Source organism: Hyla sarda, chromosome 6 (genome assembly GCF_029499605.1).
Source record: "Hyla sarda isolate aHylSar1 chromosome 6, aHylSar1.hap1, whole genome shotgun sequence".
In the NCBI taxonomy this organism is placed as follows: domain Eukaryota; kingdom Metazoa; phylum Chordata; class Amphibia; order Anura; family Hylidae; genus Hyla; species Hyla sarda.
In genome coordinates, this window is record NC_079194.1 from 53,899,146 (window position 1) to 53,922,769 (window position 23,624).

At 43.8% G+C, this 23,624-nt stretch overlaps 1 protein-coding gene across 4 annotated transcripts in view; it reads left to right on the forward strand.

Moving 5' to 3' along the window:
• Positions 1 to 23,624, forward strand: part of TCF20 (transcription factor 20) — a 74,228-nt gene that overhangs the window by 22,876 nt on the left and 27,728 nt on the right. The window lies entirely within an intron of this gene.

The window sequence follows — 23,624 nt, forward strand, 5'->3', positions numbered from 1 at the left end:
AAGTATAAACAAAAAAAAAAAATTATATATATATATATATATATATATATATATATATATATATATATATATTAACCCCTTAAGGACCAAGTCCATTTTTGACCTTAAAGCGCATAAGATGTCAGATCGCCGGGGTCCCGCAGCTGGGGACCCCCGGGATCTACGCTGTGGCACCCCGCTATGATTACTACACAGAGCGAGTTCGCTCTGCGCGTAATGACGGGCAATACAGGGGCCGGAGCATTGTTACGTCACGGCTCCGCCCCGCGTGACGTCATAGCTTGACCCCTCAATACAAGTCTATGGGAGGGGGCGTGGCGATCGTCACGTCCCCTGCCATAGAATTGCATTAAGGGGGCGGGCAGTGATGTCACGAGGGGCGGAGCCATGATGTCAGGCTGCTCCGTCTCCTGTATCGCCCGTCATTACACACAGACCGAACTCGCTCTGAGCAGTAATGATAGTGGGGTGCCACAGCGGAGATCCCAGGGGTCCCCAGCAGCAGGACCCCGGTGATCTGACATCTTATCCCCTATCCTTTGCATAGGGAATAAGATGTATAGGGGCAGAGTACCCCTTTAAGGATGCAGCCAATTTTTATTTTTGCATTAGTTTCTTCCTCCTCGCCTTGTAAAAATCGTAACTCTTTTATATTTTCATCCACAGACTAGTATGAGGGCTTGTTTTTTGCGTGACCAGTTGTCCTTTGTAATCACTTATTCTACCATAAATTGTATGGCGCAACCAAGAAAATACTATTTGTATGGGGAAATTAAAAAGAAAACCACAATTTTGCTAATTTTGGAAGGTTTCATTTTCACGCTGTACAATTTACGGTAAAAATGACATGTTTTTCTTCTGTGGGTCAATACGATTAAAATGATACCCATGATTACATACTTTTCTATTATTGTTGTGCTTAACCCCTTAAGGACTGAGCCCTTTTTCACCTTAAGGACTCAGCCATTTTTTGCAATTCTGACCACTGTCACTTTAAACATTAATAACTCTGGAATGCTTTTAGTTATCATTCTGATTCCGAGATTGTTTTTTCGTGACATATTCTACTTTAACATGGTGGTAAAATGTTGTGGTAACTTGCATCCTTCCTTGGTGAAAAATCCCAAAATTTGATGAAAAATTTGAAAATGTTGCATTTTTCTAACTTTGAAGCTCTCTGCTTGTAAAGAAAATGGATATTCCAAATATTTTTTTTTATTCACATATACAATATGTCTACTTTGTTTGCATCATAAAATTGACATGTTTTTACTTTTGGAAGACACCAGAGGGCTTCAAAGTTCAGCAGCAATTTTCCAATTTTTCACAAAATTTTGAAACTCGCTTTTTTTCAGGGACCAGTTCAGGTTTGAAGTGGATTTGAAGGGTCTTCATATTAGAAATACCCCATTATAAAAACTGCACCCCTCAAAGTATTCAAAATGACATTCAGTCAGCGTTTTAACCCTTTAGGTGTTTCACAGGAATAGCAGGAAAGTGGAGGAGAAAATTCACAATCTTCATTTTTTACACTCGCATGTTTTTGTAGACCCAATTTTTGAATTTTTGCAAGGGGTAAAAAGGAGAAAATTTTTACTTGTATTTGAAACCCAATTTCTCTCGAGTAAGGATATACCTCATATGTCTATGTTAATTATTCGGCGGGCGCAGTAGAGGGCTCAGAAGGGAAGGAGCGACAAATGGTTTATGGGGGGCATGTCACGTTTAGGAAGCCCCTATGGTGCCAGAACAGCAAAAAAAAACACATGGCATACCATTTTGGAAACTAGACCCCTTGGGGAACATAACAAGGGGTAAAGTGAACCTTAATACCCTACAGCTGATTCACGACTTTTGCATATGTAAAAAAAAAAAAAATAAATAAATAAAAAAAAAAATTTTCCCTAAAATGCTTGGTTTCCCAAAAGTTTTACATTTTTAAAAAGGGTAATAGCAGAAAATACCCCCCAAAATTTGAAGCCCACTTTCTCCCGATTCAGAAAACACCCCATATGGGGGTGAAAAGTGCTCTGCTGGCGCACTACAGGTCTCAGAAGAGAAGGAGTCACATTTGGCTTTTTGAAAGCAAATTTTGCTCTGGGGGCATGCCGCATTTAGGAAGCCCCCATGGTGCCAGAACAGCAAAAAAAAAAACACTTGGCATACCATTATGGAAACTAGACCCCTCGGGGAACGTAACAAGGGGTTAAGTGAACCTTAATACCCCACAGGTGTTTCACGACTTTTGCATATGTAAAAAAAATTTTTTTTTTTACCTAAAATGCCTCTTTTCCCAAAAATGTAACATTTTTAAAAAGGGTAAAAGCAGAAAATACCCCCCAAAATTTGTAACACAATTTCTCCCGAGTACGGCGATACCCCATATGTGGCCCTAAACTGTTGCCTTGAAATACGACAGGGCTCCAAAGTGAGAGCGCCATGCGCATTTGAGGCCTAAATTAGGGACTTGCATAGGGGTGGACATAGGGGTATTCTACGCCAGTGATTCCCAAACAGGGTGCCTCCAGCTGTTGTAAAACTTCCAGCATGCCTAGACAGTTCGTGGCTATCTGGCAATACTGGGAGTAGTTGTTTTGCAACAGCTGGCGGCTCCGTTTTGGAAAAAGTGGGTCGCTTACCACTGCCCTGGATGTCGCCCTCCATCGCTGTCGGCGTGTCCCCGGACAGTCTCTGCTGCGTCCCTTCATCGCCATCATCACGTCACTGCGCACGCCGCACCTATTGGATGACGGGACAGCGTGCGCAGTGACGTGATGACGACGATGGCGAGCGCCGGCAATGCAGGAGATCCCGAAGAGGACGGTCCGGAGCGCCAGTACAGGTGAGTGACACCCACACGGGGCACCTTAAACGGATATCCGGCAGCAGCTGAAGCAGTCTGCGCTGCCGGATAGCCGTTTATGCGATGGCCCCGACATACAAAAGCATCGTATGTTGATGCTGCCTTCAACATGTGATGGCCTCCGAGACGCCATCGCATGTTGAAATTATCATATGTCGGGGCCATCGTAGGTCTGGGGGGGGTCACAGTACGTATAAAATCCCTGTTTTAAAAAAAATTAATAAATTTTTTATTACAAATTTCTCACAAGAACCACAATAGACAAAAATAATAATTTGGCACATAATTACACTATTTTTTATGTTCACTATATCATTAACATTATATTTTAATAGTTCAGACATTTACGCACGCGGCAATACAAAATGTTTTAATGATTTTTTTTTTTACACTTTTTGGGGATGGGATTTAAATTTTTTTAACTTTTTTTTTTTTTTATACACTTTTTATGTCCCCATAGAGGACTATTTATAGCAAACATTTGATTGCTAATACTGTTCAGTGCTATGCATAGGTCATAGCACTGATCAGTGTTATCGGCTATCTTCTGCTCTGGTCTGCTTGATCTCAGACCAGAGCAGAAGAAGCCGGGAAGGCGGTGGAGGCAGGTGAGGGGACCTCCGTCCGCCATTTTAGCTGATCTGATCCACGCGGGCGATCAGATCAGCATAAAATGTAGCCGCGCTGCCGCAGATGCTGTGATCTGTATTGATCACTGTATCTGAGGGGTTAATGGCAGACATCCGCACGATCCTGAGACCCTACCCCCCCCCCCCCCCCCCCCATGTTGGCGATCGCAGGAAATCGCATGTCAATTAAGACATGCGATTTTCTGCTTTTCTGGGCTGATCGAGTCTCTGGTGACCTGATCGCCCAGAAAATAGGGATGATCGGAGCTGTCAGTGACAGCCCCAATCATCCTTAGGCATAGGAGCGAGGTTGCTGCGGTGCCACCTCTTCCTATGCCCTGCCATTAGTCAGCAATGAGTACTGACCAATGGCAGTTGAAGGCGGGGTGGTTACCATGGAAACCCCCCGCTCTACCCACCCCTGGATGTCGGGCAGAACAGGGGGGAGAAGATGTGGTGGGGACCAGCGATCATTGGTGGCATCAGCGGAGATCAGCGGTGCAGGTAGGGAGGCGACTGCGCAGAGCATCAAGGAAGGTGGCAGTAAAGTGATCTTTACTGCTGCCTTCCTAGTGGTTGCCAAACTGCTACTCCTAGCATGCTTAGACAGCCAAAGGCCCAAACGGTAGCCCTCCAGATGTTGCAAAACTACAACTCTCAGCATGCCTAGACTGCCCAGGCATGCTGGGAGTTGTAGTTCTGTAACATCTGTCCCTTAAGATTTTGCAATTTTCATTAACATTTTGAAAATTGCTGCTCTACTTTGAAGCCCTCTAATGTTTTCAAAAAGTATAAATATTAGTCCATTTTATGATGCCAACATAAAGTGGACATATTGTATTTGTGAATCAATATATAATTTTTGAATATCCTTTTTCCTTACAAGCAGAGAGTTTCAAAGTTAGAAAATACCAAATTTTTTAAATTTTCATGAAATTTTGGGGATTTTTCACCAAGAAAGGATACAAGTAACGATGAAAATTTACCACTAAAATAAAGTAGAATATGTCACGAAAAAAAAAAATCTCAGAATAATCGGTAAAAGCATCTCAGAGTTATTAATGCATAAAGTGACAGTGGTCAGAATTGCAAAAAAGGGCTCAGTCCTTAAGGTGAAAAAGGGCTCAGTCCTTAAAGAGTTAAAATATAATATTGATCGTGCACAGTGAACGGCATAAACATAAAATAAATACCAAAGTTCAAAATTGCAGATTTTCAGTCACATCACATCCCAGAACAAAGAAAATGTACCGTATTTATCAGGGTATACCACGCACCGGCCTATAACACGCACCCTCATTTTACCAAGGATAAATGAGGGTGCGTGTGTGCGCATATATATACCCCGATACACTGTTTCTGACCCCGCAGAAGCCCCCAGGAAAGGCAGGGGGAGAGAGGCCGTCGCTGCCCGCTTCTCTCCCCCTGTCTTTCCTGGGGTCTAGAGCCCTGCTGCCGCCGCTTCTCTCCCGCTGACTATCTGCGCCACTGCCCGTTCTCTCCCCCTGACTATCGGTGCCGGGGACCCATTGCCGGCGCCAATAGCCAGGGGGAGAGAAGCGGTGCCGGCAATGGGGCAGTGGCGCCAATAGCCAGGGGGAGAGAAGGGGCAGCGGCACCCATTGCCGGCGCCGCTGCCCCATTGCCTCCCCCATCCCTGGTTGTATAATTACCTGTTGCCGGTCTGCGCTGCTTCAGGCCTCCGGTGTGCGTCCCCTGCGTCGTTGCTATGCACTGCACCGTGCGGCGCAATGACTAGTGATGTCATTGTGTCTCGCAGCGCATAGCAACGACGCAGGGGACGCACACCGGAGGCCTGAAGCAGCGCGGATCCGACCCCGGCAACAGGTAATTATACAACCGGGGATGGGCGAGGCAAGGAGGCAGCGGCGCCGGCAATGGGTGCCGCTGCCCCTTCTCTCCCAGTCTGTCGGTGCCGCTTCCGCCAATGCCGGCGCCGCTTTTCTCCCCCTGGTTAACGGCGCCGTTAGCCAGGGGGAGAGAAGCGTCGGCAGCAGGGCTCTAGACCCCAGGACAGGCAGGGGCAGAGAAGACAGCAGGTCTCTGCCCTTGCAAAAGCCGCTGCAGTTCATTGATTTAAAGCGCCCGCTTATCGGCGTATAACACGCAGGTAGACTTTAGGCTAAAAATTTTAGCCTAAAAAGTGCGTGTTATATGCCGATAAATACGGTAATTAAAAAGTCACATGTATGCAAAAGTGGTGAAAATGAAAACTACGGATCACAGCGAAAAAATAAACGCTTTTATACGGTTCCGTATATGAAAAAAAATAAGTTATACTAATTTTGTTGTGGAGTTGTTTTATTTTTTAAAGTAGTACAATGATAGAAAAGCATGTAAACATGGGTATAATTTTAGTTGAGTTGACCCAGAGAATAAAGAGAACATACCATAAAGTGCACTGCATAAAAACTAAAAAATATTGTGTTAATCAATTTCCCACCATAAATAATAATTTTTTGGTTGTGCCATATATTTTATGGTAAAATAAAAGGTTTCACTACAAAGTACAATTTGTTGCTCAAAAAACAATGTAGGGGGAAAAATAAGTGTTACGGCTCTTAGTATGCAAGGAGGAAAAAACTAAAATAAAAAATTTCCTGTGTCCCCAAAGCCAAAATGGGCTGTGTCCTTTTAAAGGGTTGAAGACTATGGATATTTATTGAGGGCATATTTATTTGCTGAAATGCCGTTATGTGAAAAAAAAAATTGTAATGGGTTTTTATTAACAAATTTGAACTGTTTGGGTTCTACAGTTTGTGTCGCGTCTATATCTGTCACTTTTTACATCGTGGAAGTTGCAGAGTCTCCAACTCCTTCCTTCCATCTCCTGAGCAATCATGTATGCAATTTAGTTTTGGTGAAGTCAATTGCGGAACCCAAATGGTAAAAATTTTTAATTAAAACAGATTAGAAAAATTCAACTTATCAGAAAATAAATGTTTCAGGACTTTTCAATGTTTTGGTTTTGTGACCAGAGAGACAGAAGTGACAAACTTAAAGGGGTATTCCATGAAAAAACTTTTTTTTATATATCAACTGGCTCCAGAAAGTTAAACAGATTTGTAAATTACTTCTATTAAACAATCTTAATCCTTTCAATAATTATTAACTGCTGAAGTTGAGTTGTTGTTTTCTGTCTGGCAACAGTGTGCAGTTCCCGAGACAAGCAGAGAGCAGAGTAGAAGAGGTTTGCTATGGGGATTTGCTTCTAAACTGAGTGGATCCCGAGACACGTGTCATCAGAGAGCACTTAGACAGAAAAAAACAGCTCAACTTCAGCAGCTCATAAGTACTGAAAGGATTAAGATTTTTTAATAGAAGTAATTTACAAATCTGTTTAACTTTCTGGAGCCAGTTGATATATAAAAAAAAGTTTTTTCCTGGATAACCCCTTTAAAGGATACCTGTAAAGACAAACTCCAGTTCAGATAGGGTGTAAAGAGATGCATTCCACATTGGGCGGTACAGTTACTGAGGCAACTGTAAGTACCGTGCCTGAGCCAATTTCTGATTAATAGGACTATTGCACAGGACTTAGTGGGTGTTGTATGGTTGCCTCTACAAGCTGACATCCCAGAGTGGATTGCGTCACTCCACAATGTTTCTTCTCGCTATGCTGTGTCACTGAGCATGCATGATTATCGCAACCCTTAGCGAGCACACAGTCTAGTACAGCTAGGCTTAAAGCGTACCTCCGATGATGGTCCCGTCATCATGATATGTGTTTATATTTCATGAAAACTTAGCTTCAGACTTGCCCATAGACTATCACAATCAGAAGACTGGTTTGCCGGAAGTGCATGGGACTACCGACATACATGTGAAAGTCTCCAGCTCTAAAGTTGCTGCAAAATCTAAACACCCATCCTTCCCCCGGAACCATCATTGGAGCGCGCTTCGTATCTGCGTGGCCCCGTGGCTAATACCGGAGATCGCTGATCGGGCTGATGTCCTGTATTAACCCTTTAGACGCCGCAATCAAAGTTGATCTCGGCGTCTAAAACGGGAGAATATGCTGCCGGTTAGCTCAGCTGAGCTGTTCGGGACCGCTGCAGTTAAATCGCGGCGTCCCGAACAGCTGAGAGGACAGTGGGAGGCTCCCTACCTAGTACCACGCTGTCTGATTGGCGTTTGATTGCTCCAAGCCTGAGATCCAGGCTTGAGCAATCAAGCACAGATAACCCTGATCAATGCAATGCATTGTACAGTGCCTGTAATCAATGTGATGCATGTTATAGATCCCTATGGGGGCTATAACATTCAGGAATGTGGGAATTGTATTGCCCGACGCCCGGGACATGCAGTTCCGGGCGCTGGGCAGGTGAATTTGTCAGGCTTTTAGCCCTGCTTCGGGCAAGCAGCGCTAAATGCCGCAAGAATATACATATGATGTGGGGAAAGACTGTCCTTCCCCGTCACTAAACTGCTATACACCGCAGCTGTATGCTGCAGCCTATAGTGAGCCTTCCTGGCGGAGGTGCGTGCGATGAGTAACATCCTGCGTGGCGCGTTCGATGACATCACTCACTGCGCGTACCTCCGCCAGGAAATCCCCGCAGGGAACAGGGAGTTGTAAGTAGCAGCGAGTTACTAACTTAAACTTGGCTACTTACTATATAAGGGAGGACATGCCTACCACTAGGGGCTAACCTGTCTACTCAGGACAGCCTTCGGCTGTCCGGGCATGCTGGGAGTTGTAGTTTTGCAACAGCTGGAGGCACCCTGGCTGAGATATTATCTGGGGGCCTGTGTACCTACTGGGGAGCTCTACCTAATGGAGGACATATCTATTTAGGGCCCTGTACTGAGGGAGCCCGTCCTTCCTACCAACTGGGGAGGACATATCCATCTGGGGCATTACCGTATTTATCGGCGTATAACACGCACTTTTTAGGCTAAAATTTTTAGCCTAAAGTCTATGTGCGTGTTATACGCCGATAAGCCGCTGCAGTTCAATGATTTAAAGCGGGCGCTTTAAAGAGAAGCGCTGCCGGCTTCTCTGCCCCTGCCTGCCCTGGGGTCTAGAGCCCTGCTGCCAGCCCTTCTCTCCCCCTGGCTATCGGCGCCGCTGCCCGTTCTCTCCCCCTGACTATCGGGGCCGGCGCCCCATTGCCGGCGCCGATAGCCAGGGGGAGAGAAGCAGCACCGACAGACAGGGGGAGAGAAGGGGCAGCGGCACCGATTGCCGGCGCCGCTGTCCCGTTGCCTCCCCCCATCCCCGGTTGCATAATTACCTGTTGCCGGGGTCGGGTCCGCGCTGCTTCAGGCCTTCGGTCTGCGTCCCCTGCGTCGTTGCTATGCGCTGCACGGCGCATGACGTCAGCACCGGGCGGCGACCACCACCGCTGCAACACCAGTGCCCACAGGGGGGAACGACCCACTGGCAGAGCGGCCCCAATGCCACTCAAACCAGTCTATGGGCCGCACCTCCGCGCAGACACGGCGCCACGGCACCAACGGACGCCGCACAGCACCACACCAGTGTGAACAAGGTGTAATGGCTCACTTACCATGCTCTCCCAGTCAGACTGGGAGGCTGCTAGGAAAGAAATGGCCCATGTGTAGCTAACTACTACTTATATAGGGTTGGGCTGAGGGGGTGGGGAAGAGTGCAGCACATGTTCAAACAAAAAAAAGAGGGGATAGAAATCACAGTGTGAATTCGGGTAGAAAAACAGACATGGCGCACATCTACAATCTTGTATAATGATCTGATTGCTTCTCAGCATAATATCAAAAACTAACAGGTTGTCAGCATACATTTTTGATCAAAAAGTACGAGCCCACTCGCCACGTCAAGGCCACCTATTTAGAGTGGGTCCCTAAAGTCCCTAGCATAAAATGGCGCAGCACCAGGCGGCGACCACCACCGCCGCGACACCAGTGCCCACAGGGGGGGGGGGACCCACTGGCAGAGCGGCCCCAATGCGGCCCCAACTCAAACCAGTCTATGGGCCGCACCTCCCCGCAGACACGGCGCCATGGCAGCAACGGACGCCGCACAGCACCACACCAGTGTGAACAAGGTGTAATAGCTCACTTACCATGCTCTCTCAGTCAGACTGGGAGGCTGCTAGGAAAGAAATGGCCCATGTGTAGCTAATAAAAAATATATATATATATACATGTGTTGCTGTGTGCTTAAATGTCCGAACTATAAAAATAATATAGTTAATTAAATCGCACGGTCAATTGCATTTGTGCAAAAAAATTCAAAAGTCCAAAATAGCGTATTTTTTGTCACTTTTTATACCATAAAAAAATTAATAAAAAGCAGTCCGATCAAAACAAAAATGGTAAAGATAAAAACTTCAGATCATGGCGCAAAAAATTTGCCCTCATACTGCCTTATACGCAGAAAAATAAAAAAGTTATGGGGGTCAGAAAATGACAATTTTAAAGTATTAATTTTCGTGCATGTAGTTATGATTTTTTTCAGAAGTAATACAAAATCAAACCTATATAAGTAGGGTATCATTTTAATCGTATGGACCTACAGAATAAAGATAATGTCCTTTTTACCGAAATATGCACTGCGTAGAAACAGAAGCCCCAAAAGTTACAAAATGGTTTCTTTTTTCTTCAATTTTGTCGCACAATGGATTTTTTTTCCATTTTGCTGTAGATTTAAAGTAGAATTGGTGGTGCAAAAAATAACCCATCATATGGACTTTTAGGTGCAAAATTTAAAGGGTTATGATTTTTAAAAGGTAAGGCGGAAAACGAAAGTGGAAAAACGCTTGGTCCTTAAGGGGTTAAAGGGGTGCTCAAGGGAAGTTAAGCAAAATAAAAATTCCCCAAAGTCACCACAATACCTGTGTTCTGTGTCCCCTGTAGTTATCCATGTGATTTTGCAAGCTCCTGTGGCCCCTGTTGTCTCCCGAATATTCTTTTTCCTTGCTTGCAGCCCCGACTACAACACCCAGCAGCCAGTGCGGCTCTGTGTAATGTCTGCCAGCCAGTTGCTCTTACTGTGTGCATTCTTTGTTGTTGTCAGCAGCAAGACACTACATGTCTTTTCTTTCAAACTATTCTTCCTGCCCCCAAGCAATAAATCATTCTATGCTCTGAATTTCAACAGTCAGTGATTTGATCTACAGCAGGCAAAGAGCAGCATTTTGTGCTGAGTTGTGACTGAGAATCTTCACAGGAGAAGCTGGCAAGATCCTCACACAGGGAGGGGAGCAGGGGCTGTGAAGCCAGACAGAAATCATGTGGTGGTTGTCTTCCAAGAGGGTGGGGGCTAGTCTTATTGAGGGATTTGCAAAGAAACTAGGTGGATTTGATAATGAATGATATTTAGACAAATAAGTAGGTTGGTGAGAGGGAAAAGATGGGCTATGGGTTTAGTTCCCCGGAAAACCCCTTTAAGGCTGGTGGGTGATGTATTATTTAAAAAAAAAATTTTTTTACTGCAAAACATTGGTCACATGTGCCACACTGCTGGACCACCCAACTAACACTTTTGCCATGAGCAATGAGAACTGAGGGATGAAAGCAAAAAGCCCAAGTTGTCCCCGGTATGTGGAGAGGCTACAAGGGGGTTCAGTAAAAGGCCAGATTGTGGGAAAACCTCTTTAAGGTGTACTAGTGGCTTAGAAAAACTTCAGATAGGGGATTAAGTTTTAGATTGGGGAATGTGGAAACAAGTTTAAAGCAAACCATATAGCCCTGAACCAGAATCCCGTGACCTTCGGGCAGGTTTTGTGCCTGACGTGGAGCATGTCCTTTTTAAATTTAGTGCTCGGATGCTGCTTTGATGATGAGAAAGGGGAACATTTATAGAAGAGGGACGGGAACCATGACTGCCTCATCTACTTCATTACAGGAGCCTAGATCTGATTGATATCTAATGATGTATGCGCCTGATGTGTAGGGGAGAGGGGGATGTATAGTAGAGTGATAACTGGTATCCTCAGGTTTTAAGAAAGATGTTTTCGAACCTGTTTAAGTGAGGGGTCATATTCGGTCAGGTGGCCTCCATTCTTGTGAATCTGCTGAGGAGATGAAAAGAAATCTTAAAGGGGTATGCCACTGCCCCAGTATTCTGAACCTTTTTGTTCTGGACGCTGGGTGCGGGCTGCAGGGTTTGTTACCTCATGGCCACGCCCCCTCAATGCAAGTCTATGGGAGGGGGCGTGGCGGCTGCCACGCCCCCTCCCATAGACTTGCATTGAGGGGGCATGGCCGTGACGTCACGACGCCCGCACCAAGCATTTGGAAAAAAATGTTCCAAACACAGGGGAAGTGGCATACCCCTTTAAAATTTCCTAAAATAAACAAGTACGTAGAAAAGAACCTTAAAAGGATATGAGACTAAAAAAGTAGAGTGTGTCATATATTTTTAATTCTTGTGGATCTAGAAAATTTTGTAAGATGAGGGGAAACATCTTGGTGACACTGAAGATTGTGTACAGGTAGGTCTACTGCTCCAGAAGGAGTTTGCCAGAAAACATCACACGTTTATGGGAAATGGTGCCGTAAAAAAACCCAACAAGGCTCATATCACAACTGTTGTTTCTGTGGCATTTTTTGATATGTTTGTGTACATGGCTGTAACGAGTAAACATCATGGCTATTAATAGCCTCTACTTTGCATAGGGCATAATTTAATATATGTGGCATACCTCATGCACCTAGTGTACATCCCACACTAAGAGGGCAAACTTGGAGGAACTAGCCACTATCTGGGTTTGGTTCGCTGCGTTCTGAGGGAATACTTGGTCATCATAAGTGCCCTGTTTTTGTGCTATCACTATCACTAATATTTATGTTTGGTGCAACTGTTCTCCCTGATGACCCTGTTTAAATTTGACAGGTGAAACGCGTTGGAGTTGGGTTATTTTTTGATTGTTTTTGCACTATTGTGGTTATCACACACACTTTGTTTTTGGAGCCTTGGGTTGTGCAGCCCTATCCCCTTCTATCTATTGTCTCATTTTGTTGTTTTTCCCCTCACTTAGTGAGAGCAGGGAACGTCACCGTGGTTGAGGCCACCCTGTTAAGGAGGTGGGTCCCTCAAAAGGCAGGGAAAGAGGGATGGGTATATTTATCATAGTGGGCACATATCCCTCCATCTCTCTAATCCTTGAATTATTTCATTGTTGAATAATCATATATTTACATCCTCTAATTCAGGAACTTAGTCGCTCCTATCTTAGATCATCCATCTGTATCTATTATAGGCGTGGTTCACTTATCTATCCTCAAGATTTGGGTCTGCACACCCCCGGGCTCCCTAGCACTATTTAGTACAAGTAGCACATACCTTAGTTCAATTGTTATCTTCTAATTTTAGTCTGTAGTACATTAAAAGTTATATTTTAAATAATATTTTGTATTGATCATGAGGACGACTTCTCGGTGACTTTTTTAGGATGCAAAATGGACACAACTTGATGCATCTTTTGGCATACGGTTTTCAATACGCTTCCGTAGGGTTTTCACATTGAAAACGTATATGGGAACTGTATTGCAAAAACGTGGTGTGAATGCACCCTTACAAAAAATATCCAGTTCTTATGAGCTATGAAATACAATAATGCAGGCCCTTATATGTAGTATAATGGAAGGGAGCTGCAGAAAATTTGGAAATAAAACTTTTGTTACATAATTTCTAATTTTCCATTTCACTGTCTGTATTTTAAAATAATCCTGAAATCTTGCAGTTTTCAGTTTCACCACCAGGCCTTAAACTAAGCTGAGACTTCCTGTGCTGTCTGTGGTGATAAGGAAAAGTTGAAAAGTGATGTGTACAGCATTATAATGAAAGGTTACACCAGTAGATAGAGGACACAATAGGAGCTCAGCCTTCCCCCTGCCTGTGTAATGACCTTTTTAAAGATCACAGAGCATACACTGACAAGTTATCAATTCATGTGACTAGGACGTGACCTACCTATTGTTGTCTAGGGGGTCATGCAGTAAAGCATTTCTCCAAATGCTGTAAAAAAAAAATAAAAAAAAATAAAAAATAAAAAAAACAGCTCAGGCAAGATGGCAGCCCCCATAATAATGTACAAAAAAAATAAATGTTCAAAAAAAAGCTTTGCGGATAAGGCTCTGTTTACCCTCGAATTCACAGATGCAGTCTGCAAAATTTTCATTGCTTGTGACAGGCACGATGTATTATAAATTTTACCATACTTTAAATATCTTTTGTGGCAATATAAACCTAAAGGAGAATAGTAAATTGGAAGAAACATTAAATATAGAAAGAACATAAAATTTTAAACTTCTCAGCAGGTACACACACTAATCTCCTCCTCTGTATTTATTTATTCTGTTGCCTTGGATTGTAGTTAAATCAGCAAAGCATTTATAAAGAATTCTTCAGTATATCCCACAGCAGATTAGATATCGCCCCCTCCTCCGCATCACCCTCAAGAAGCCGAAAGTAGGCGAGTAGGGAAAAAAAAACGGACGAAGTTTATGCAATTTGCGCAACTCCCATAGACCTTAATTAGAACTGCGCAGTTGGCATAGTCTAGCGGGATACTCTGTTACGTGAACAGCGGGACTATGGGAGTCAATGGGCGAGGTTCAAATTGTGTAGCTTTCCCACTTCAGCTGCTTTTGGCTTTCCTGACTACCTCCAGTCACTCCATACAGAGCGGAGAAAGCTGGGACAACCCCTTTTATCTCACTGTACTCTCTCCCTCTTAGACTCCGGTATTGGGCCCCCCTGTCTGCAGCTGATGACTCTGTTTTCCCAAAAGCTGCGACCAATGATTGGCTGAGCAGCAATGGGATGCCCCATCTGCTTTGGGGAAGCAAAGTGTAAGCGGAGACGAAGGGTCTTGATATTGGAGGCTAAGGCTACATTCACACTGCCGTTTGTCTCGGGCAGTGTGACGCCAGTTATTTTCGGATCATAAATAGCAGGAGAAAAAAATAGTGCTTACACCGTCTTCTTCTCCCGCTATTCTCTATGAAGATAGCGGTGCCCAACAGACCCCACTGACTATAATGGGGTCCATTGGGACCTGTTATTGGCCGTTATGACCTGTCAAAATGATGGGCATCAAACTCCAAAAAAATAAATAAATAAAAGTAATTGATGGGGCATAATGGTAGTGTGAAAGGGGGCTAAGAGATAAAGAAGGTAAGTTGAAGTTTTTATTGTTTTATTGGGCAGGCTGGGCAACGTAGTAAAATTATGATATGCTAAAAATAACCCTATTCTGACCCCTACAATTTTATTTTATTTTATTTTTTTAAAATTTTGAGGGGATTTTCATTTTTAAACTTTTTTACCTTTTTTTTTATTTTTTTTCTACATTCGATCGATACTGTCATTTAAAAATAACTTTTGTCATGTTGAAGGTGTATGATCGCATCGGTTCTCACTCCTTCTCCCTGGCCAGCCAAAAGGTCCGTCCATTTCTCTGCTTTTATTGGCAGTGTTTTGGGATACATAGGATTTGTTCCATGTTTTGTGTGATGTGTCGTAATCAAATTCCTTTTTTAGATTCCTTTTTGTGTACCTTCACACAGGCAGATTACCTGCGGAATTTCCGCAGCATACTTGCTGCAGAAAATCCGCAGCTGATTTTGCTACCACTTACTTCAATGGGTCAGCAGAAAATCTGCAATAGAGGCAGATTTTTCTTTGGACCCATTAAAGTCAATTGTAGCAGAATCCGCTGCAGATTTTCCGTAGCAAATATGCTGCGGAAATTCCGCAGGTAATCCACCCGTGTGAACGTACCCTTATAGTGTTCACTATGTGGATTAACATTGTATTTTGTGGTTTAGACATTTCTGTATTTATGCTTCGTAGATTTTTTTATTTTAAATATATAATTTTTTTTTGCGTTGTCCCAACTAGGGGGGTTTAATTTTTCATTTTATGAAAAAAAAAATGCTGTATTCTGGGCCATTAGCGAGTCACATCTGATCTTTAGCAGATAAAATGCATCTGTCATGTACAAAACACGGGAAGTAGCTCACCCATTGCCATAGGGCTTCACAAGTATAATCCAGTCATACCTTTAGCTTTTAGGGTGATGTATATCCATGAAAAAGACATCTAGGAACGTTATGTCCGCTTACTTCACGTCCGCCCGTCCCCTTGATTGACACACAGGGATAACCCACGATTGCCCAGTGTAGTTCTACCATGCATGCGACATCATTGGTTACTGTGTGGACCGGATGTAAGCAGAGAGAGGCATTGTGGCCCTAGAGCAGAGTCTAGACCCCGGGCTCTGCCTCTCCGACTGTCCTGTACGCTTAACACAAACTTATTTTATGGATCTAAATCACCCTAAAGTAGTGTTTTGAACTAGGAGCCAGGATTTTTTTTTTGAACGATCAGTGTGATTTTAAAGTTTTTTCGCCTCAAGCTGTTATTTTTACTAGTACCACTATTGCTTAGTATTGACTATTTGATCACTTTTTACATTTTTCTGGGATCTGAGGTGACTAAAAGTCAGCAATTGCGGCATTTGAATGTTTTAATTTACCATGTTGACCATGTGGTATTAGGAGTGTCCTAATTTAGCCTCTTAAGGACGAAGGGCGTACCTGTATGTCCTTGTCCCACTCCCCTTCTGTGATGCACGGTCAGGAGCTGAGCGCAGGTAATAGCAAGGTAGTTTCAGTGGTTTAAAATGTGAAATCACTTCCTGACTGCTCAGCGGTGCTGACCGGGACCACCACGGGAAAACGGTGGTGTCCCGATCAGCTGAGAGGAAGGTGGGAGTCCCTTACCTGCCTCCTCGCCATTTGATTGGTAATCCAAAGCTCCAGTCAGCCATGGCAGGCTGGAGCAATGGAGCACTGATAACAATGATCAGTGCTATGCTACGGCACAGCATTGAACAGTGTATACAATCTGAAGATTGCATGTAATAGGGGAACTATAAAATAGTGTAAAAAAAAAAAAAAGTTAGTGTATGCAAGTTATACACACACCCTTTTCCCATTAAAAAATGTAAACAATACTTAAACATGTGGTATCGCTGCATGCGTAAATGTCCTAACTATGAAAATATAACAATACTTTAAAGGGGTTATCCAGGAATAGAAAAACACCTTATTTCTTTCATGTCTGTCCCCAGGTTGGGTGTGATATTACAACTTGACTCCATTCACTTCTTCAATGGTACAGAGCTGCAGAACCACACCCAACCTGGAGACAGAAAAAATACCAAAGTCCAGAATTGCCTACTTTTGGTCACTGTATACCCTAAAAAATGTATAAGCGATCAAAAAGTCCTACCAAAACAAAAATGGTACCGCTAAAAAATTAAGATCATGGCTCAAAAAATTAGCCTGCACACATCCCCGTGTCTGGAAAAATAAAACGGTTATAGGGGTCAGAAGAGGATATTTTTAAACATGTACATTTTTGTACAAAAAGTGGTTATAAGTTTTTAAAAGAAATAAAACAAAACCAAACCTATATAATTTGGGTGTCAATGGAATCATATGGACCTACAGAAGTGAATGTGTCATTGTTACTGAAAAGTGCAGGGGGGGGGGGGATGGATTAAAAACATTTTCAGAAATATTTTTACACTTAAAGGAAAACTGTCAGCTTTCTCTCCCCCCCCGCAGTACTGGCTGGTAGTGCGGGGGACGGTGATCAGTTTGATGCTTACCGTGCCTGGATCCGCCGCTCTGCTGTAATCTTCTATTTTCGGTATATGCTAATGAGTTGCAAACTGGCACCGGCCGGGCTAACTGGCACTCCGACGTCAGCACCGCTCGTCTGCAGCGCCGCCCAGCTCATCTCTATTCCTCCCCTCTCTCTTCATTACAGAACGGGGAGAAGAGGGAGAGGCGGAGGGGAGGAATATTGATGAGCTGGGTGGCACTGCCGCGCTGACGTCAGAGTGCCAGTTAGCCCGGCCGGTGCCAGTTTGCAACTCATTAGCATATACCGAATGTAGAAGATTACTGCAGAACGGTGCGGTGGATCCAGGCACGGTAAGCATGAAACTGATCAGTGGGAGAAAGCTGACCGTTTTCCTTTAAGCATTACATTGATTTATGAGATTTGTGCCTTATTGCTACAGTATGTGTGCTATACATTTTAATTGTTGCGATCATTTAAACAGTTAAATGATTAACATCCAAGTGATCTGCCATGTCTGTCATTATTGTCAGCTCCAGATGGCAGTCGGTACCGCCATCATACTCCCTTACCTGACCCATGACATAAATGTATATCATGGGGCAGGAAGGGGTTCTTGGAAAGGGCTGACAAAATCCTTGATGCCAGGATGAAATTTTCAGTTGCCGTAGCGACCTGACGCCTGGGATTTGTTGAGCACTTCACTAACGGTATGAGACACATGTGAATCCCTACTGCAGTGTGTGGGCAGCGTCACCTGTGATTTGTATGTGACAGATAGGAACCTCCAGCTGGGATTACTCCAGCCGGTAATTTCGAAGGTGTCCGGCACAGTCTGGATCAGTCAGCTCTAGGACCGTGCGGACATTGCTGTCCCCATAGACTGCAATGTATTCTGCGTGATTCCATCGAAAGAATGAGCAACGTCATTTTTTCACTGGCAGAATTTCAGCGGCAGAGGCTCCACTGCTTAAATAGCGGATTGTGCAGCGGAATCTTAATGACAGCGCTGGGATTGAATCTGTGTTCACACATATACTGGAAACAAGGGTGACAGAATCTCTTCAATGATCATTAACTGGATGATTTCATGTTCCAGAGAATGACACTCGCCTGTGTGTTTTGTGACATTCTGAAGAGCTGAGAACACCTTTTAACTTTATAACATTAAAGGGAAACTAATGGAAACTAATCCCCTCTGTGTCTGATATAAATATATAAAAAAAACATTTTTTTGTTTACAATTTTTTTTATTTACTAAATGAGGTGACTTTAATGTTCAATATGACAGGAGTTTATATTTTAAAGAACATTTGTTTTACACTTTTTTGTTTTAATCTCCCTAATGGGACCTTTTGTATAAGCAATCCTTTGAGTCCTAGAAGCCTTGTAGGCCTAGCCATGAGCCAATCCGCACCATTAAGTTCACTCAGAAATATAAGGATTTCACGATCTGGTCGACATTTTGCACTTTTCACTGAATAGTCAGTTTGGCAGGAGCTTTATTATAAAAGGGATGTGAATATGAGGCTTGAGGGGGAATGAATGAGAGCATAGGCAGATGAGAACCATTTGCCCCATCTAGTCTGTCCATTATTGTGAATACTATAAATAGTCCCGGGCCTATCTGATATGAAGGATAGCCTTATACCTATCTCTATCTTATATGAAGGATAGCCTTATACCTATCTCTTTCTTATATGAAGGATATCCTTACACCTATCCCTATCACTATCTTATATGAAGGATAACCTTATGCCTATCTCTATCTTATATGAAGGATAGCCTTATACCTGTCTCTATCTTATCTGAAGGATAGCCTTATACCTATCTCTATCTTATATGAAGGATAGCCTTATACCTGTCTCTATCTTATATGAAGGATAGCCTTATACCTGTCTCTATCTTATATGAAGGATAGCCTTATACCTATCTCTATCTTATATGAAGGATAGCCTTATACCTGTCCCTATCTTATATGAAGGATAGCCTTATACCTATCTCTATCTTATATGAAGGATAGCCTTATTCTTATCCCATGCATGCTTAAACCCCTTCACTGTATTTGCAGCGACCACTTCTGCAGGAAGGCTATTCCATGCATCCACTACTCTCTCAGTAAAGTAATACTTCTTGATATTACTGCAGAAACCTTTGCCCCTATAATATAAAACTATGTCCTCTTGTGGTAGTTTTTCTTCTTTTAAATCTCCTCTCCTCCTTTACTGTGTTGATTCCCTTTATGTATATAAAAGTCTCTATCATATCCCCTCTGTCTCTTCTTTCTTCTATAAATTTTAAGGTCCTTTAACCTTTTCTGGTAAGTTTTATCTTGCAATCCATGTACTAGTTTAGTATCTTCTCTGAACTCTCTCTAGAATATCTATATCCTTTTGGCGATACGGCCTCCAGTACTGCGCACAATACTCCAAGTGTGCACTCATACACCCATGAGCACTTCCCTCTCTACTGCTAATACATCTCCCTATACACCCATGAGCACTTCCCTCTCTACTGCTAATACATCTCCCTATACACCCATGAGCACTTCCCTCTACTGCTAATACCTCTCCCTATACACCCATGAGCACTTCCCTCTACTGCTAATACCTCTCCCTATACACCCAAGCATTCTGCTAGCATTTCCCGATGCTCTATGGCATTGTCTGACTACATTTTATATTCTGAAATAATGACCCCTAAATCCCTTTCCTCAGATACTGAGGTCAGGACTGTGTCACATATTATATGCTCTGTCCTTATGTTATTACAACCCTGGTGCATTATTTTGCAATTGTCCACATTAAATGTCAGTGTTCAGAGTTCTGACCATTCCTCTAGTTTACCCAAACTTTTTTCCATTTGGCGTATCCCACCAGGAACATCAACCCTATCAGCAAAAAGACCAACACCGAACCATCAAGACCTTCTGCAATATCTCTAATAAAGATATTAAACAATATTGGTCCCAGTACAGATCCCTGAGGTCCCCACTGGTAACAAGACCTTGCTCTGAATATTCTCCATTAAAGGGGTACTCCCGTGGAAACCTTTTTTTTTTTTTTAATCAACTGGTGCCAGAAAGTTAAACAGATTTGAAAATTACTTCTATTGAAAAATCTTAATCTTACCAGTAATTTTAGGGTCTCTCTACTACAGAGGAAATGGTTTTCTTTTTGGAACACAGAGCTCTCTGCTGACATCACGAGCACAGTGCTCTCTGCTGACATCTCTGTCCATTTTAGGAACTGTCCAGAGCAGCATATGTTTGCTATGGGAATTTTCTCCTACTCTGGACAGTTCTTAAAATGGACGGAGATGTCAGTAGAGAGCATTGTGGTCATGATGTCAGCAGAGAGCACTGTGTTCCAAAAAGAAAACCATTTCCTCTGTAGTATTCAGCAGCTAATAAGTACTGGAAGGATTAAGATTTTTTTTTAATAGAAGTAATTTACTAATCTGTTTAACGTTCTGGCACCAGTTGATAAAAAACCAGCCACTGCCTAATCCATTCAACATGAACCTAATAATAGTTCCATAAATCCACATTTCAACCACTTTGTGCAGTATACTATAAATGATTTCCTTACGAGCTGATATTGTTGTGTTGCCCTAGTGAGGTGGAACCCTTGAGAAATCCATGGTTGTATTTGTTTTACTGTGTTTATATTAACCTATTCTGTGTTATATAGACAAAATCTAAATTGTTGTGTTGTTTTTAAAGCCGAATTCTTTGTCCAAACACACAGGAATGGATTGTCCTTTTGGCTTGAATTTTGTTTGCTTATGGATTAAGATCAACTTTTATGGTTTCTAAATAGATATGACTTGGGATACTTAGGCTTGGACCGTATGAAAACAATGAAACAATGCAGAAAATATCTTGTGGCGTGATTCTACATGATTCTATTCATAAAACTCAACAAGGGATTTAAGGGGATAATCTGGTTTCAGCAAATAAAGCTTATTTATTGTGCCATGAAAAGTTCTTTCTAATATACGTTGTATCAATCAAATTCAGTTTTTTAAATGTTTGTCCTGGTCATGTTGTAATTTTATGGTGCTTTGTATTGCAATTCTTATCGCTCTAGTAAGACATTGTGCGTCTGTGTGTCATCTCATGAGCAGGACAGCAATTTAGCCTTATGTAAGGAAGGCTCATGCTGATAGTAGCTATTGTAGATTCTCTTCCGGACTCTGAGAGAGGCGTTGATTGTAGTGCTCCCTAAGCCTGGAAAGGACCTGTTGCTTCCTGATTCTTATAGACCTAATCCCCTTTTAGAATGTTATTAGTGATCGGCCGATAGCCGATAACTTTTACCGATATTCCGGTATAAGTTATCGGCTATTTATCCCCCCGCGACACCGCTGCAGATCATTGATTTAAAGCGCCCATGGCAGTGGCTTTTGCGGTGCCATAGGCTGCCGCCGCCACCACCCGCTTCTCTCCCCCTACCTGTCAGGGTGGCCCGGGCCATCCATCCTTCCTGTAGTGTCCGGCGGCATTCCGGGTGGAGGGTGAACCGGTCCGGGCTGTCCTTCTCCGGGGGTCCTCTTCTCCACTCCGGGCAGGCTCCAGCCTAGCAACGCAGCATAGACCCCGCTGCGCAGTGACGCCCGTGCGCAGTGACGCCCGTGCGCAGCGACGCACCTGACGTCACAGTGTAGCGGCGTCTATGCAGCGTACTAGGCCGGAACCTGCCCGGATTGGAGAAGAGGACCCCCGGAGAAGGACAGCCCGGATCGGTTCACCCTCCACCCGGAATGCCGCCGGACACTACAGGAAGGATGGATGGACCGGACCATCCCCATTACGGGTACGTTTAATTTTTTTTATTGACTCGGGGGGTGGGGGAGTGGCCCGACCGGTATAGCGGTATGGGCAAAAATCCATACCGGTATACCGCCCAGCACTACGGTGGGGGGGGGGGGCATTATCGGCTTATCGGCAAGGTAATTGCCGATACCAATAATGCCCAAAATCGTGATTATCGGCCATACCGATAATCGGTTGATCCCTAGTTGATATTAAGATCTTGGCTAGTGTGCTGGCGACTCGCTTATATGGAGTCATTAATGCTATCATTCATATGTCGGTTAGGGCTACTGATGGTAATGAGAAGTGCCTGCAGCTCAACATCGCAGCGGTGGGGGAGGGCTTTACTACTGGTGTGGTGGTTAGTCTGGATATTTATAAGGCCTTTGACTTGGTGCTGTGGCCCTATCTGTGGGAGGTATTGTGTATGTTTGGGTTTGGTCCCTGATTCTGTGCTTGGGTTTGCTTGTTATATGATAATCCTAAGGCCCGTATTTGCACTAACTTTCTTCTGGGTCGTGGGACGAGGTAGGGTTGCCTGCTATCTCCCTTTTGTTTTTTGCGCTGGCGGTTGAGCCTTTTTATAGCAGCCATCCGTAAAGACCTTACTATGTGCGATATTCCCAGGGGGTCTATTGTAGAGAAGGTTTACCTTTATGCAGATGACACACTGGTGTACTTGGTGGATGCAGGGGGTTCTCTCTAGTCTCTTATTGATCTCCTTGACCGGTTTAGTTTGGTTTCCGGCTTGTGGGTCAACTGGGCTAAGTCCTCCCTAATGGCGCTATCGCCTGGAGTCCCCCTCCTTTCTTCCAGCAGGTGTGCAGGTGGTCCCCCGTTTTAGATACCTAGGAGTGAAGGTTACTGCATCCCTAATAGACTATCTGTCCCTGAACTTGGTGCCGTTCTTGTGCTCCACTTTGGAGCGGTTGACTGCCTGGTCCTCGCTCCCTCTTTCCCTAGCTGGCATGATCAATATATTTAAAATGATTTATCTTCCTAAATTCCTTTTACCTTTTTCATTTAGCTCCCCTTATCTCCCCCCCCCCCCCCCAAGGAAATATTTTAATACACTGTGTGGTGCTCTGGGATCCTTCTACTGACAGGGAAATCCTCCCACGCTCGGCCGGACTCTTCTCCAGGCTCCTAAGCGGCATGGCGGCTTAGCTGCCCCCGATGTATATAACTATTTTCTTGCCTCCCAACTGGTCTATGCAGCGTGGTGGATCGATCTGGATTTGTCGAACTCGGCGATGACCTCAGCTGGAGAAGTAATGGGTTCCTATGAAGCTCTCAGTATCTAGGCATCACTGTCACTCCTCCTTTCCTTTTCCCCTTCAAACTATAGCTAAAGTGTGGTCCGTGTTAAGTAAATTTCCGCGGCCTCTGGTATCTCCTAGGGCACCCTTGTAGGGGAATGTACATTTACCTCACCTGCATGGGTTACAGGAGGCCAGGTTCTGGGGGTCCCATGGAGTCAAATTTGTGATCCACCTGTTTGGGGCGGATCAGGTTTTCTTATCTTTTTCGGACATGAAGGAATGTTATGGCATCCCTGGAAATGCCTTTTATAGTTAACAAATATGTCCCATTGTACCAGGCATTGTATGTGAATCTAAGTGCCCTAAGAAATTTGACGAGGTATGGACCCCCTGGCTTTTACATACTGTGTCAGCTGACCCCCGGCTAGATAGTCCCAGTAAGTTTTCT